The sequence below is a fragment of the Triturus cristatus genome, chromosome 10 (assembly GCF_964204655.1).
Source record: "Triturus cristatus chromosome 10, aTriCri1.1, whole genome shotgun sequence".
Lineage (NCBI taxonomy): Eukaryota > Metazoa > Chordata > Amphibia > Caudata > Salamandridae > Triturus > Triturus cristatus.
Genome location: NC_140593.1, coordinates 563,808,563 through 563,825,069, shown reverse-complemented (window position 1 = coordinate 563,825,069; position 16,507 = coordinate 563,808,563). Strand labels below are relative to the sequence as shown.

At 42.4% G+C, this 16,507-nt stretch overlaps 1 long non-coding RNA gene across 1 annotated transcript in view; it reads right to left on the bottom strand.

Moving 5' to 3' along the window:
• The window catches only part of LOC146789738 (uncharacterized), a 92,217-nt gene that overhangs the window by 7,281 nt on the left and 68,429 nt on the right, over positions 1 to 16,507 (bottom strand). The window contains exon 2 of the long non-coding RNA XR_014969858.1: positions 5,732 to 5,847. This is a non-coding gene — a long non-coding RNA (uncharacterized LOC146789738). The remainder of the gene's footprint in view (positions 1 to 5,731; positions 5,848 to 16,507) is intronic.

The following is a 16,507-nucleotide window of genomic DNA, read 5'->3' as shown; positions in this document are numbered from 1 at the left end:
AGTATGTATGGTCTATGGCCCTAATATGGATTGTCCTGAGGTTATTTCTCATCTGAATTCTGAACTTTTAGATTGGGCTGGTGATCTCATTGTAATGTGAGACTTTAACTGCATTTTAGATAAACAAAATTTATACCACAAACACGCTTGCAAGAGCTAGAATGGTCCGGGTTAGGGCTGCAATACGAGATCTATTACATATCCACCAACTGGATGATGCTTGGAGGACATAGTTTCCTACAATATCTGGGTTTAATTGTTTCCTCATCTCCATAAACAATACTCTAGGATTGACATGATTTTTACTAATAGGCTCTTGGCCAACGCATCAATGGTTGTATGCCCAAAGGTAACATCGGACCATAATTCTATCATGCTCTTTGGACATTTTGGTTCGTCCAGACAATGTCAAGATAGGGAATTTTCGTTCCCTCGGCATCTTCTAAATAATTCTGCTTTTATCGCCCACATGCATCTGGTCCTGAAGGAATATATTGCTAACAAACTGTACACCTCATCCCTCGCTTTGGTATGGGATTGTTTAAAAGCATGTGTGAGAGGGGCTACTGTACAGTTTATAGTTAAGCAGAATAGACTTAATAGTATTCAGCTGGGTAACGAACATCGGCAGTATATAGAGTTAGAGCAGCAACATGCCCTGGCAATTGCCTCAAAAGCTATTAGTGAGCCACTCATTTACGTCCAAATTATTGAAGTCAGAGCAAAACTCAGCAGAGGGTTGAAGGATAAAGTCACCAACAATTTCCTTAAGTTTAGATCTTTGCAGTATGAGTATGGGGAGAGGGTGGGAAGGGTACTGGCTTACCAACTTGCTGACCAGAAGGCTAAATCACGCATTAAGATAATCAACGGGGTAGATGGTGTTACCAATACGAAGTCTGAGGATATAGCCGAGCAATTTAAAAAAATTATGCTAGCCTATATAAGGAATCCAGTAGCTATAACCAACAGGTGGCCATGAATTATTTACGAGAGAGCGTTCTATCTTCTTTGGATGTGTCTCATACTTGAGATTAGAGAGCATTGCTGACCTGGAGGAATTGAACTTAGCAATCGGGGCTTTGCCCAGCGGCAAGGCGGCGGGTGAGGACACTATCCCGCTCGAGTTCTATAAAACTTTCAGGGACTTGTTGATGCCAGCTCTCCTTGAGTTGATTAATGACATAATACAGGGAGGGGACACGCCTCCTTAATGGAATGGAACTAATATTGTGGTTTTCCCCAAAAAGGGCAAACCTGTAGAAGACTTAGGGTCATACCGACCGATATCTCTAACACGGATGCAAAAATATTTTCAAAGCTTCTTGCCTCTCGTCTAGTCCCATTTATACATCTATTGGTCTCAGAAGAACGGCATTGCTTTGTCCCCGGAAGGGGCACGGTAACACAAATACTGCCTTTGCAGCTTTTGATGTCGCTGGTCACTTGGGTCAGCGGATCGGCATGCTAATGATGGATGCCAAGAAGGCCTTCGACCGAGTAGCTTGGGTGTTTCTATGGTGTACTATGCTATCTCTAGGCCTCGGTCAGAGGTTTGTCTCTGCGGTTCAGCGACTATCATAATCCTTCTGCTGTTATTAAACTTAACGGTTGTACATCTAGTGCGGTTAGTATCCAACGGGGTACGCGTCAGGGGTGCCAGCTCTCCCCCTTACTATTCGCTCTCTATATTGAGCCTTTCATTAGACATCTCCTTCAGAATGTTTCTATCTCGCCAGTATCTCTCAATGGTATGACGTTAAAAGTCACTGCCTATGCAGATTATATTGCTGTATTTACTACCCGGCACAAGGTGGCCATAGTCGTATTAACACATGCGGCACAACTTTTTGGTTCCTTTTCTGGCTATAAGCTTAATATAAATAAAAGGCAGTATATCCTTAAGTACGTGCCAGCACTCGCAGTACCCCATCTAGGTTTAACTACCTCCACTATCTATCTCGGTGTCTATTAGTGGTCGCACTGAGGACTTTATGGCCTTGAATTATGAACCATTGCGTAAAAAATAAAAAATAAATCACAGCTGACCTGCGTAGATGGCATAGGCTGCCTCTGACTATCATTGGGAGATGCAATATAGTGAAAATGAACATTCTGCCTAAATTTCTTTATTTGTTCCGTTCTATTCCTTTACGAGTTCCAATGTCTTTTTTTAAACGGCTTGATTCTGTTATCGGAAGTTTTATTTGGAGCTATCGAAGAGCCAGAAGAGCTCTTAAATATATAAAGCTGACATACAAGCAAGGCGGCTTCCTCCTCTGATTTTAATACTTATTTCTGGTCAGCCTTTCTGAATCTTATTCAGAGTCTACTCTTGGGACCTAATGTGGTCAAAACATGGCTTCCGTACCAGCTCGCATATGGTCCAAATACTGGGTTTCTTTTACACCATATGTCGGACCCTAATTACTTTAAGAGAGTCTGTTTTAGGATAGTTAGACACATTTATCGTATCTGGCAAGATATTGGTAAAATGTTTGTTGTACCAGATTTACATGACTTTATTTCTTTGTGGGACAATCCTAGGTTTCCGGGCATATTCTCGGATTCGGTATGTAGGATCTGGCAACAGTGTGGAATAACATGGTTAGGGCAGCTGTATGATGAACATGGTTTTAGGTCATTTTCCTCTTTAAAAGAGGAATTTGGGCTATCCCACAATTCTTTTTTTTAAGTACCTGCACGCCAGGGACTATTTTATACAAGGGAAGGGCCTATCTGCCCTCCCTTGTACTTCAGAGCTACTGCGGGCTATCTTCAAGACTTCTGGCCAGGGTCAGATTGGGAAAATTTACCTGAGTTTTCGGTCTGTAAGTGGAAATGACGGATCGCAGATTGCAGCTAAACTTACTCGCATGTTTACAATGGAAATCAATATAGAAGAAGTTGTTGACTCAATGGCTATAATTAACTCTGCTGTTACCGCAATTAATTTAAAGTTGCAACATCGTACCATGTTCATGCTATATTATAGCCCACAGATCATCTTGAAATGGACTACTTTGCAGGTCTCATTGAAGTCATACTGCCCTAAATGTAAGGAGTATGCTGCTGATCTCAGACACATGTTTGTCACGTGTCCTCGATTAACTACGTTTTGCTACGATGTCATGTGTGTTGAGTAGGCTAGCCGGCAAGGAGATTCTATTGACTGAGAAAGAAATAGTCTTGGGGCGAATAGCAGACCCAGGCTATTTATCCATTTCCTTAGTCTCAGTCATTATTATCACTGCCCGACTGTGTATTGCTAGGGCTTGGATTAACGCATTGTGTCCCAAGATTACTGATTTTTGGTTATTATTGAGGGGGGTTTATGAAATGGAGTTGGCGGTAGCTAAAGCTCGGGGTCTACGCTCAAGGGTGAAATTTGGGAGGGTCTGGTCAAGACTTCAGTGGAACTAACTGCTTCACTGTTTCGGTTTTTATTCTTGTCATGGATTATTGTTAAACCCACCCATAAGTATTCCCAATTGGGATTGGACAAATACTATGTTCATGATTTTGTATATGCTATTTTTTATTGTTTTGATGCTCGATATTCTCTTCACTTTTCTCTCTTTATTTCTGCTCTTCTCTCCTTTTCCCTCTTTTTCTTCTCTGTGCTATGTATGCTTTTTTTGTTTGTTATCTGTGACTAATAATTCATATATAGCATTTTAAAAAACAGTACTATGGAGTCTGTATTAATGTGAAAATCAACAGCTCATTAGAAATGTACATCTCAATTTGTGTTTTTAACCTCGCATACTTCTCTGAATCCCATGCCTCACTTGCTAACACTCTCTAAACAACTGTAGCACGTACATTAGGACATAGATAAATGGATCTTTTTGCCAGCCAAGTGGCAGCGCACCCTTCTCACTTTATTTCTTTTAGGTTATGGTACACCAGTAGCAATTAAGGCAGCTGACAAGCAGAGGCATAGCTATAGCTTGTGGTGCCCGGGGCTATCCCTCAGATTGCCGCCCCTGGGGGGGTCAGAGGGTTGCTGGGGAAAAAGGACGACAAACACTTGAAAGAGGACCGAGAGACACGTAGTATCGCCGCTAACAGTTACCTCGATCATGCATGTTACATGCACATACATGACACGGTCCAAGGCTACACAGTTGAATACACCGGTGACTGGCAGTACAAAAGAGAACACACAGACTGCATAATCTATCTGGGGACTCAGAAAAACCGCATGTGACATCCACCAGAGAGCTGCGTGAACAATTACCTGGTAATCCCCTCAGCACAATGCAAACATGCACATACATGACACTGTTCAGGGATCCATCATCTACAGCTGACATTAAATGACCATTCATCATGGTCCCCTCATTAAAGCAGTGCACTTTGTGATCTGCAGGGCACATGTTCTTTGCAGCAGGCACATTAACCCCCTGTGCTACCTTTCTAGGAGTCAACCCTTCCACTAGACAAAACTCGGATCTTTCTCTAGGAAGAACATTAATCACCAAAGATATCATGACATTTTTATTGTTTCTGAAAATTGCTGGAGGCCAGGAAGGAGGCAGCAAGTTTTTTTTAAACCATAATATACTTGCAAACACTATGCACCCACCCGAAATAGGTACCCAGTGCGGTCACACCGTTCGCACCGCCCTAACCTGCTCAAGGTTCATGTGACCTCAGTGACAGAGTCACAGTGACTGGATCACTGTTGCTCTAGGGTGTGCTGCTTCGTAGACCTGCCCGCAAGACTGGAGATGAACTTCAGTATGGATTGTGGTGGACAGGTCTTCAAGGTTAACCCACAATTGACACAACTAGGGTACACCTGCTTGTGCTAAGACATCAAGCCTTCTAAGGTCTAGTGGGGCCTTCTAAGGTCTAGCGGAAGGGTTATGCTGCAGTTAGTGAGAATAATCAAAACTATGAATAGCATATTTACCATCTTTATTTTAGCCAATAGATACCAGTTCAGCAAAAGTGAAGTCGAGACTACTATGCTCAACCTTGCGTTCATACAAACATAGAAGTCCCAGAAAATGCCCTAATTTCTTTCATCTTACCATCTTATTTTCAGTTGGACATACTGTCCTCCCTGCTACTCATTTCAATACCAAGATAAATCTATTCTATTGCTTGCTAGGCAACAGAGTGGCCCTCATGTCAGACAACATCTTGCTTTAGTATTAGGAGGTCAGAGCACCGCTGGACCAAATGTCCTGGTTGAAGAAAACACACAGGAGGATGGGATATCAGCAATTATGCCCTAGGTTACTATCTGTATTAATTACTGCAAGGCAAGTAGGAGGTGGAATAGTAAAGCAGTCTGAACCAGTGAAAGCACTGGGGCATTTTTAAAAGTGTGATGAGATACAAAAACAGAGATTATCCTTAATAATCCATTTTGAGTATCAGAGTCCAACATACAGAGTGCTGGGGAAGAGGTTAAATGAGCTTCCTTTCGTCACAAAGTAAGACCATCGCTCTAAAGTAAGATTGTACATTCAAGCCTCAAAGGCAGCAATTTCCTTGGATGGAATATTGCTAGCACCAGGATCTAAAGCAGGCTTTGGTAGTCTTGAAGGCAGACAGTATTATCGACTATCATGACCAACACAATATGATCCATAGTACTTCAGTCTTGACAGAAATTATATTCAAACATCAGGCCCCCACTATAAGTTAGTGAGGACATTCAGATGCTGTGAACCTCTGTTTAATGACCAAAGGAAAGATTGTGAATTTTACTTACCATATAACTTGGTAAAATGGAGCAGTATGCCGGAAGACGTCTTTTTTTTCTTTCGTCTCGGCAATGCAGGGAAAATCTGTCGTGAAACACTGCCCCTTCTGGTCATTCAGTATAATCTGCAGATGGAAGAGTGCACTGTTAGTGCATTTACTATATGCAATACAACAAATTTTTTAGAAAGCATAAACAGATCAGTACTATGGAGTCTGTATTAATGTGGAAATCAACAGCTCATTAGAAATTCATATCTCAATTTGTGTTTTTAACCTTGCATGCTTCTCTGAATCCCATGCCTCATGTGCTAACACTCTCTAAACTGCTGTAGCATGTACATTAGGACATCGATAAATGGATCTTTTAGCCAGCCAAGTGGTAGGGTACCCTTCTCACTTCATTTCTTTTAGGATATGGTACACCAGTAGCAATTAAGGCAGCTGAAAAGTTGAGAGCAGAAGGGTTATGTTGCAGTTAGTGAGAATAATCAAAACTATGAATAGCCTATTTACCATCTTCATTTTAACCAATTCCTACCGGTTCAGCAATAGTGAAGTTGAGACTCCTATGCTCAAACTTACGTTCATACAAATTTAGAAGTTCCAGAAAATGCCCTAATTAATTTCATGTTACCATCTTAGTTTACAGTTGATCATCCCGTCTACCCTGCTACTCATTTCAATACCAAGATAAATGTATCCTATTGCTTGCTAGGCAACTGCGTGGCCCTCATGTCAGATGACATCTTGCTTTAGCATTATGATGTCAGAGCACCACTGGAGCAATTGTCTTGGGGGAAGAGGACACACTGGAGGATGAGATCTCAGCAATTATGCACTGTTGTAATTTACTGTACTTGTCTTGTGTCCACCGTAGGACACTGTAGCACCTGTGTCGTCGCGCGTTATCAGCTGGTATTCTGGAAAGTTGCCAAATGCCAGCAGAGTACCGGGCTCTACGGAAGTGCATCTCTTCCTTTGCGACCTGGCCTTCATGTAAATTATGTGTTGGATACTTTAATAAAGAGACCTACTTCAACTGTGTGAAGTGTCTTTACACAGTAATGACTAGTTCCAACACATTCGAACTGACCCATTTGTGCCATTTTGACCACTGCTTGATGGATCCCAGTTTGTGGTGTGATTTCACTTGGACAGAACTTATTTTGAAATCAACAGCTTGCTGCATCTACATAAGGGACGGTGAGGTTAGTACCGCTTTGCTATGTTCTGACAGACGTTGAGTGCCCATTTGAAGCAAAGTCTGGGACAGTTTAACTGTCTACAGTCGTGCGCTGACGGGCCTGCAATTGAATCCTGCTTGTCACAGTATTCTGTTTAGGACTAGATCATCTGCTTGGCCGTGCGATCTCTCCTGCCGATCTTGCTTGCAGGGTACCCTGGATCTTCTTCTATTACGTCAGCGCCTTGTGAAGTTCTACATGCTGCACGCTGCTCATTTTTCGATGCAATCACTTGCCTACGTGCACCTCCATCTTTCAGTTGGCGTTGCCAGCAAGCACTTCAACGGAGTGGTAGTGATACTCACATGGGTATGCGCTTTGGTATTGAATAAGAATTTTTCTTGCCCTCATCCTGTTTCTTGAACGGCTTACTCAATTCTTCAGGATTTTATCCGTTAAACGTGGGAACCTTCGCTGATCAGCACAGATTATTCTGCCAATCTTCGTTAAGTAATTTTTATTGTTCCTAGAGGAATCGTATGTTTTGCATGGTATATTTTGTTAGCACCTGCCTGTCTTTATTCCCACGCTGACAGGCACAGCTCTTAAGTGTGCATGTTTAAGTTAATAAAAAAAACTTCTTTCATCTGATACTTTGCGTTTTTGCTCCTCTCACAGCTATCCATACTATTCAGTCACCGTTCTACTATGTTTTTGTATGCACTCATTCAGTGCTATGGCCTCTGTGTATCTAATGAACCTTTCTCCACCTCAGCCTCTCTTTCCTGCAGGTGGTGAGCCTTTGCTCAAATGGGAGCAATGAGAGAGCATTTCTCTAATTACACAGCAAACTTTGAGGGAGGTGAAGATTTTACACAAGAAAATAAAACGAAGGATCCTTTTACATTGTCTTGGTGCTGGTGGCCTTAGAATTTATAACCGAATTAACAAAAAGCCTAGGGTAGCTGATCAGGGTGACGGTTATACAAATACTTTGAAGAATTTAACTGCGTATTACAAACCCATTGTTTGTGCTGCTGTAGACAGATACAAGATCTTTCACAGAAAGCAGAGGAAGAAGGAGCCTATTGAAGATTGCATTTTGGCACTGAAGAACCTTGCTCTCTTGTCGGTTTGGCAATCCTTACGGCAAATCATTAGAGACCAAATTGTAATGCAGGCATTTAATTCAAGCATTCAGGAGCAGTTGCGGGCTAAAGGATAAAGTCCCTTGCAGACTGTTATCGATATTGTGAAGAGAGCTGAGATGATTGGGAGATGGGCCAAGGCTGTTCTTATAGAAGGTAAAGATAAGAGACAGAAGGGTATTGTAGCTGAAATTGGATACAACAAGTCTTCGTCGAAACCAAGGAATAAGGTGCAGTGTCTCGCCTCATCGAGCGAGAGAAGTTTTGCTATTTCCAAAAGACGATGTCGTAGGTGCTACAGTCTGAACCATTTAGCGAATAAGAAGTTGTGCCCTGCTAGAAAACAAAAGTAATAATTTTGTGGAGTGGTGGGGCATTTTCATAAAGTATGTAAAAAGAAATCATCCAGTTCCATCAAGATTGAGGTGGAAGCCGCTAATGCCCTTAACACATCTGACGAGGATGATTTGAATGTGTGTGCTTAGTGTGGAAGATGTGTTGCTACAAGTGGACATTTTACAGACTCAAGAAGATGGAACTTGTGTGTGAAATGTTTATAGGTGGTGTTGGTATTTCAATTGTAGCCGATTCCGGCTCTCCATACACAATTGTTAACAAACATGTACGAGATGTCAAGTTTGCACAGATATTGGGAAGTCAATCGAAAAACCCATATATGTCTGATCAAAAGCTTCACTGATTAATCCATTGATTTGTGTGGTTACAGGAAGCTTTTGTTCAATTTCAAGGACAGAGAAACAAAAGGGAAGTTGCATGCGTCTAAAACAGGACCTTCTGTTTTGGGTTGGATTGATCAGGGAAGTCTCGGTATCATTTTGGACCCAGACAGTCCTGATCCTGTTCTTATAGTTCAGCCTGAGATGGGGTTTGCGGAGCAGATTTTGACAGAATTTCCCAAAGTGTTTTCCGGATCAATTGACAAGTTGAATGGGTTCCAGCATAAAATGTGCGTTAAACAGGGTGCCATTCCATCCATTCACAAAGTCAGGAACCTTCCTTTTGCCATCAGGAATGATGTCAAAGAACAGTTGGTTAATCTGCTCAGCGAAGGGATTATAGAACATGGAGTCTTCTGAGTGGGTGGCTCTCTTGCTAGTAGTTAAACAACCCAATGGCAAGTTGAGACTTTGTGTTGACTTACATGATCTTAACAATAATATTATTGTAGACCAGCTTCCCTTGCCACAAATCAGTGAGATGTTAGCTCTCACCAGGGGCATCAAATGGTTTCCTACCATCAACCTCCCATATGCTTACCATCAGGTGCCCTTAAATCACTCTAGTAGGCATTTGACCACATTTATCACTCGGTTTGGGTGTTATAGATTTTGAAGAGTCCTGTTTGGCCTTGCTCCGGCTGCTGCTATGTTTCAGAGACTGATGCACAAGATTTTCAAGGGTGTTGAAAACATACTTTTGTTTCAGGACGACATCTTGATTATGGGTAAAACCAGGAATGACCATGGCAGAAAACTGTTTCAGGTGCTAAGTATTCTCGAAGGCAAGGGCTAATGGCTAAACATAGCAAGTACAAGTTTGCATGTCAGGAGGTGACTTATTTGGGTCATTCATTACTGAAGGCATTTTGCCTAAAAAAAGATCTTTGTGATGCCATTAGCAATGCTCCCGAACCCCTGAATATGGAGGAGCTACGTTCTTTTCTGGGTTCAGTAGAGTTTTTTGCCAAATTCATCAAAAACTTTTCTTGCAAGACTTATTATTTAAGACAATTGCTTAAGAGTAAGTTTGTAGGGTCCGAGTCATGTCGCAATGCATTCTGCAAATTGAAGGATAATTAATGCACAGCCCCACCACCTTTGCAAGGTTTTGATCCTACTTTATGCAATATTGTCACAACTGATGATAGAGGTAAAGGCCTTGGAGCGGTTCTTTCCCAGAAGGGTGATTTTGGCAAGGAGCATACCATTGATTTTGCTTCCCGCTCTTTTACACCAACTGAAGAATGTTGCTCTGTTCTACAGCGGGAAACCTTAGCATATGTATGGGGGCTTGAGCATTTCCGTCAGATTATCTGGGGCAAAAGGGTTGTTTTACGCAACGATCACAAACCAATGACCAAAGTTATGACTATCAAAGGGCTGTATGCCGCGTCTCCTAGACTGGCATGGATGTCTGTTCGCATATTTGATTTTCATTAAGAAGTACAGTATGTGCCTGGTGTCAGGAATGTGGTAGCCGATTTGCTAAGCCGCATACCGGTCCTGGTCAGTGACTGCAATGGCGCATTGGATGACGATTTCTGTGTGACTAGCATACACAAGGAGTTGCATGGGATTTCCGCTGAAGAGTGGAAACTGGAACGAAGCACAGACGCTTTGGTATGCAGGGTTATAGAGATGGTTGCTAGTATGTGGCCTGTGAAGTGTCACCCCAAAGGAGTAACATCCATTTTGGGAGGCAAAGCAAGACCCATCTCTTGAAGCTGGACTGTTGATAACCAAAAATTAAAAAGATTTTCCATGAGGGGCACGTGGGTATCAACAAGACCAAGAGTAGATTGAAGAGTTGGTATTGGTGGCCTGGAATAACCACTGAGATTGAGAGAATGGTCATAGATGGTGTGCTGTGCGATAATGCTGACAAGACTCAGGTCACATTTAGGCCCACCCCTTTAGCCCTTATCGTCTCCTAATATGCCATGGCAGAGGGTGGGCATTGGCATCATGGGTCCCATCCAGGAGGGTGTTAAACAAGTTCTTGTCCTAGTTCTTATTGACCATTTCTCAAAATGGCCCGAGGTAGGACTGTTTTCAGAAAACTGATGCCAACAACATTGTAAGTTGTGTCGATTAAGTGTTCTTCAGGGAAGGTTTACCAAAGTATTTTGTTATTGATAATGGTCCCCAGTTCATTTCAGAAACATTCAAATCCTACCTAGACAGGAATGGTATATCGCACAAGACCACTGCTGTCTATCACCCTGCTGGAAACGGTGCAGTTGAATAGATTAACCGTGTCAACAAAGGTATTGTTCAGCTGGCGTGTAATAATAACCTTGCATGGAGAGCTGAAGTCTTCAAAACATTGTGGACATTCTGAATCACACCTTGCAGCAGTACCGGTTTGTGCCCTATTGATCTTAAGAGAGTAAGAACCGCCCTGTCAAAGGATAATGTGGGGTTGTTAAATGCTGCCAAAAGAGTGAATTGGTCTGCGTCAGGTATCAAGAGCAATTTAGAGAAAGCCCAGAGTCTTACAAAGAAAATGTAAGACACCAAAAATAATTGCAGACCTGTTCAACTTAGGGTTGGAAACATAAGAGTTAAAAAAATAAATGGTCATGTTGGTAAGGGCAACAGGTTCTCCCCAGCACTTTCCATCAGCAAGGTATTTTGCAGTTCTACCTTGCTGACTGATGGCAAAGTGTGGCATTCCTCATCAATGGCCTTGTGCAAACACAAAGTACGTGCAGAAGCTTCTGCCAATGCTAATGGTGGAAGTCCAGTCTCGCTGAACAAAAGTTGGTGGTGGGAAGAGGAGTGTGAGCATATTGGTCAGTCTGCAATCTCTACATGACTGGAGTGTCCATACTCCAACACCAATAGAGCAGGGTGGCCAGTTGTGTTGCTGAAGAAGTTATCGGATTATATTTGTGAGTAAGTGTTTCACTTTAAGTGATTTAGCTTGGTAAGTTGCATTTTCTTGCTTACAATTCCTGATGTGGGTACTCTTCTGCACACAACTGAAGACTGCATTGTTTATACCCATAGTGTTTATTTTCAGCTTTATCTTCACTTATACAACATCTATTTCTTGTTTTTTTGTACATGTACAGTCTATATGTTGCTTCATTATTTATTTATATGTGTGCACTTCTCTTTTCTGCTACCTTGTTGTAAGAGGGGAGATGTGTTGTAATTTACTGTACTTGTCTTGTGTCTACCTTAGGACACTGTAGCACCTGTGTGGTCACGCGTTAGCTGGCATTCTGGAATGTTTCCAGATGCCAATTGAAGACTGCAGAGTACCGGGCTCTACATACGTGTACCTCTTCCTTTGCAACCTAGCCTTCGTGTAAACACATATGTTGTAAATTGCAACTTCGATGTGATTAAGCATTTACTAAAGACATGAATTCTCCTCCCTTACACATGTTCCTTTTGTTATGTTGACTGAAGTCTGGACTCCATTTTGTACTGTCATGTCTCCACGTGCTCAACACGAGGAGAGTCTTATCTTTGTGTTAGTTGCTCTTGTAATCTGCCTAGTAACAGTCTATAAATAGTTCCTTTGTCCGTCTGGCGCATGCCCAGACTTGACCACATCTGTTATCAGTTAGTCCTTGCTTGACCATGTTTTCGCGGGCTTAAGGAGTATGTCAGCTCCGCCCACATATTGATCTTGTATTGCAAATGTCCATAAAAGGTAACATTCCTCGTCTCATGTCGTGCCCTCCCACTTATGAGCCCCTCTGTTGTGTATAAAAGGGGACCGTGTATGCAAGTTCTGTGTGCTACTCTATGCAATACTGAAGGGTATTGTATGGATTGTAGGACCACCCTTAAGGGTTAATAAACCTTGTCTTTGTACTTTGCAGTTTCCGTGCCAACTTCCTTATAGATTTCATTGCAGGAGAGCGAACCCTTGTGTCCTGCGGGCCTAGCTGGGGCCTGTACTCATCAATTGGCGCCCGTCACGTGGGGCTCATCGGCGACTCGGATGCTCGAAGGAGTGGTCGCGACGAAGGTGAGGAATTTGGCCGGGGATGTGATCACTGCCAGAGGCACTTTAGTCCTGGCATCCCGAGGTTTTTCTTCCTTCCCTTCCGAGCTGACCATCTGGGTGGCGCCGGTCCTCGACTGAGACCTCTTCTGTCGGTTCTGCCGTGACAGCCGTTTGGGCGAATTTCGGAGCTTGGCAGTTGGAATCTGGACTCTTGATTGGTAAGAACCGTTGTACGGTACTTGCTCCGAGTTTTTGAAGCCTGGGTTGGCTATTTGAGTTTGATTTGCGATGACCGGTCATATCTTGTATTGATTATTATGAGAATATATGCGTTGCAACACATATAGGCAGGTAATGTGGAGATATTTCTCCGGAACTGTGTAACTTTGACCAGCACAACGTTTAAGTGCCATTTTTTTGATAATACTGCATATTCTGCATTATTTTTGAGCATGCCTGCTTTTAGCGCACTCCGTAAGTGGTGCTGCTGTTTTGGAAACCGGTTAAACCTCGAGGAATCTACTCCAGCTCCCCCAGAGGGGACTCCTAATAGGGATATGTATGTGAAGCATGGTCTTTCCTCCATAATGTACAGCACAGTATGGAGGAAATATACCAAGAAGGATCCTGAGTTACGGTGGCCGTTGTATGGGTCGTTTGATATACGTAAGATTGAGTATGTGGAACAGTGTATGTGTAAACAGCGTGCGCGGCAAGACATGTTTGAATGTGTGCGACTATGGGTGAAGGAAGTGCGTGAGCGAGAGAAACGTGAGAAAGCGCTGTTTGATAAAGAGCAACGAAAGAATGATCATGTGAGAGCGCAGGAAGCAAAGCGTCGGGAGGAAAGAGAACAGACGGAGAAACAAGAGAAAGAACATAGGTTACAAGTCTCGGGTCAATATGCTGTTCGTCAGCCACTCTATCCTGTCCTTAATAATCATGACGATGATTTTTATTTATTAGATCGTTCTCCGCCTCCTTATGTCGGCGCGTCTGCCCCGAGGCCACAAGATTCTGGATCGGGTTCGAGTAAGGTAGACACGCGGTCCATGTTATCGGCTGAGCGAATGGGTGAGCTTCGGCAGGTTTCTTATCGTGCATGTAAGGGCAAGTTATCCCTTGATGAACTGTTGGCTTCTTGGGAGTCGTGGCAGGATAGAGAAAGGTTGTATTTTTTGGGACACTTTTCTGATGAAGTGATTGGTGCCTTTCGGAAATATTCCAGCGTCTTTGAACCGGACGATGTGGTATTGGATGCTAAAGCATTGCGTAATGGTGTTTTCTCTCCCTCTAAGGCGCCTGAAGCAGTTCGGCGACTGTTTGCGTTGCGGGATGCGGCAGCAGACCTTAAAGAGAAAGCGCGCCAACATCTTGAGGAGGAAAGGCGGTCGGATTCGCGTACTGGAGGCGGCCATTCATCCATCTCTCAATCAGATAAGAGCGATCCAGTGCATGCTAAACCAATGCGCGAGGCGGCGCCTTTGTATGTTCCTCCTAAAGGAGCGGGGACCAGCTCGGATATTACCTCTGCCGATGCTAAGGGATATTTTGTGTATAATTGGGTTTATACTCCCTGGCACAGGGCTGACGTCATGGCATTAAAGAATGCGTTGCCTGATCCCCGCAAGAATCCAGCGGCCTTTTACGAAGAAGTCGAGGGGGCCTTGAATTCTTGTATTATGACCTTAGCGGATATAGATTTGTTCTTTGGGCTTATTCTACCACCAGATATGTGGCGATCCGTGCGGAAGGTAGATGATGTTGCCACTTTTAAGGCTCGATGGTCTGAACTTGAGGATGAGGATAGGGAGAGAAAGCCCGCGCAGAAACCACCTCAGATTATTTTAGATCTCCCCGCTGCTATTTTGACTAAGTTGAAGACCATCATTCCCCCTAAAAAGATTGACTGGAATATGCTAGCCTCGTGTAAGCAGAGAGCCGATGAATCAGTTGCAGATTTCTTTACGCGCTTACACACAAACACATTGGCATGCATATATTCACTATGTAAGTCAACTGTATTAAAAGCTTTACTCCTGTAATGAATGATAAGGCCTGTTAAATTGCAAACTCAAAACACAAACAAAATAAAAATAGGTCAAATGATCCAGTATGCTTGAAGTAGACTTTTCTTTTTAGTCTCGCCAATGCAGAGAAAATCTGTGGAGCAACACCACCACTGCTGGTCATTCAGTATAATATGCAGATGGAAAAGTCCACTGTTCGTACATTTACTATATCCAATACGCCAACAACCGATTGCTGTAAAGATTTAACATATCTGTAATATGGATTCTGCATTATTGTGAAAATCCCCATCTCATTAGACAGTCAAATCTCAAATGGTTTCAAAACCTAGCATACTTATCTAAATCCCATGCCTCATTGCCAACACTCTCTAAACAACTGTAGCACCTATAGCAGGACATAGATAAATAGATCTTATTGCCAGCCAAGTGACAGAGTACCCTTCTTTCTGCATTTGTTTTAGGTTATGGTACACCAGTAGCAACTAAGTCAGCTGATAAGTTGAGGGAGGAAGTGTAATGCTACAGTTAGTGGGAATAATAATGAAATGTATGAATAACACATTTTAACATCTTCATTTTAGGCAATTCCTACCAGTTAAGCAATAGTGAAGTCGAGACTATTATGCTCAACCACACAGTCATACAAATTTATGTCTCAAAAAATGCCCGGATTTCTTTGATCTTACCATCCTAGTTTTCAGTTGGGCATCCTGTCTATCCTGCTACTCATCTCAATAGCAAGATAAATATATTTTATTGTTCGCTTGTCAATTGATTGGCCCTCATGTAAGATGACATCCTGCTGTAGTTTTATGATGTCAGGATACCACTTGACTAATTGTCCTGAGTGCAGATGAGACACTGGAGGATGAGATCAGCAATTATGCACCCTCCTAATATCTGTATTTATGACTGCAAGGCAAGTAGGAGGTGGAAGGGGAATGTATTCTGAATCGTTGAAAGACAGATGGAATTACAAGAAAATAGACTATCCAAAACAGCAACTCTTCTGGAGTATCAGAGTCCCACATACAGAGTACAGGGAAACAGGTGAAATCAGCTTCCCTCCATAAAAAACTAAATCAATCGCTCTAGCTTAAGAAAACTCATTCCAGCCTCAAAGGTAGTAATTTCCTCTGCTGACACATTGCTAACACAGGTATCTAAAGCAGGCTTTGTCCGCTTTTGAGACAGTCTAAGTGTTTGATTGACTGTCATGCGCACCATAATGTGATCTATATTGTTACTGTCTTAACAGTAATCATATTTATGTAGAAGACCCCATCATAAGGTACTGAGGACCATCAAATGCTATGAACTTCTTTTAATGACAAGCAAAAATGATTAAATGCAAGTTTGACTTCCCATATAAATGTATACTGGAATGCAGAATGCTGCTGATGTTTTCTTTTTTTGTCTCAAGAACGCAGATAAATTCTTGTCTGGCACACAGCCACTGCTGGTCATTTAGTATATTCTGCAGATGGAAAAGTCCACTTTTGGTCCATTATTAGAACTTGAATATTTTCAAAGTAAGGCAATACAGCAACAAAATTATTTTTATAAAGCATTAATAGTCAATACTATGCTGTCTGTAATATTGTGAAAATCACAGTGCTCTAAATATTCAAAGCTCAAATTTTATTTCAAACATAGCAACATAGCATACATCCCGCAATCCAATGCCTCATTTGCTACCACTCTCTACACA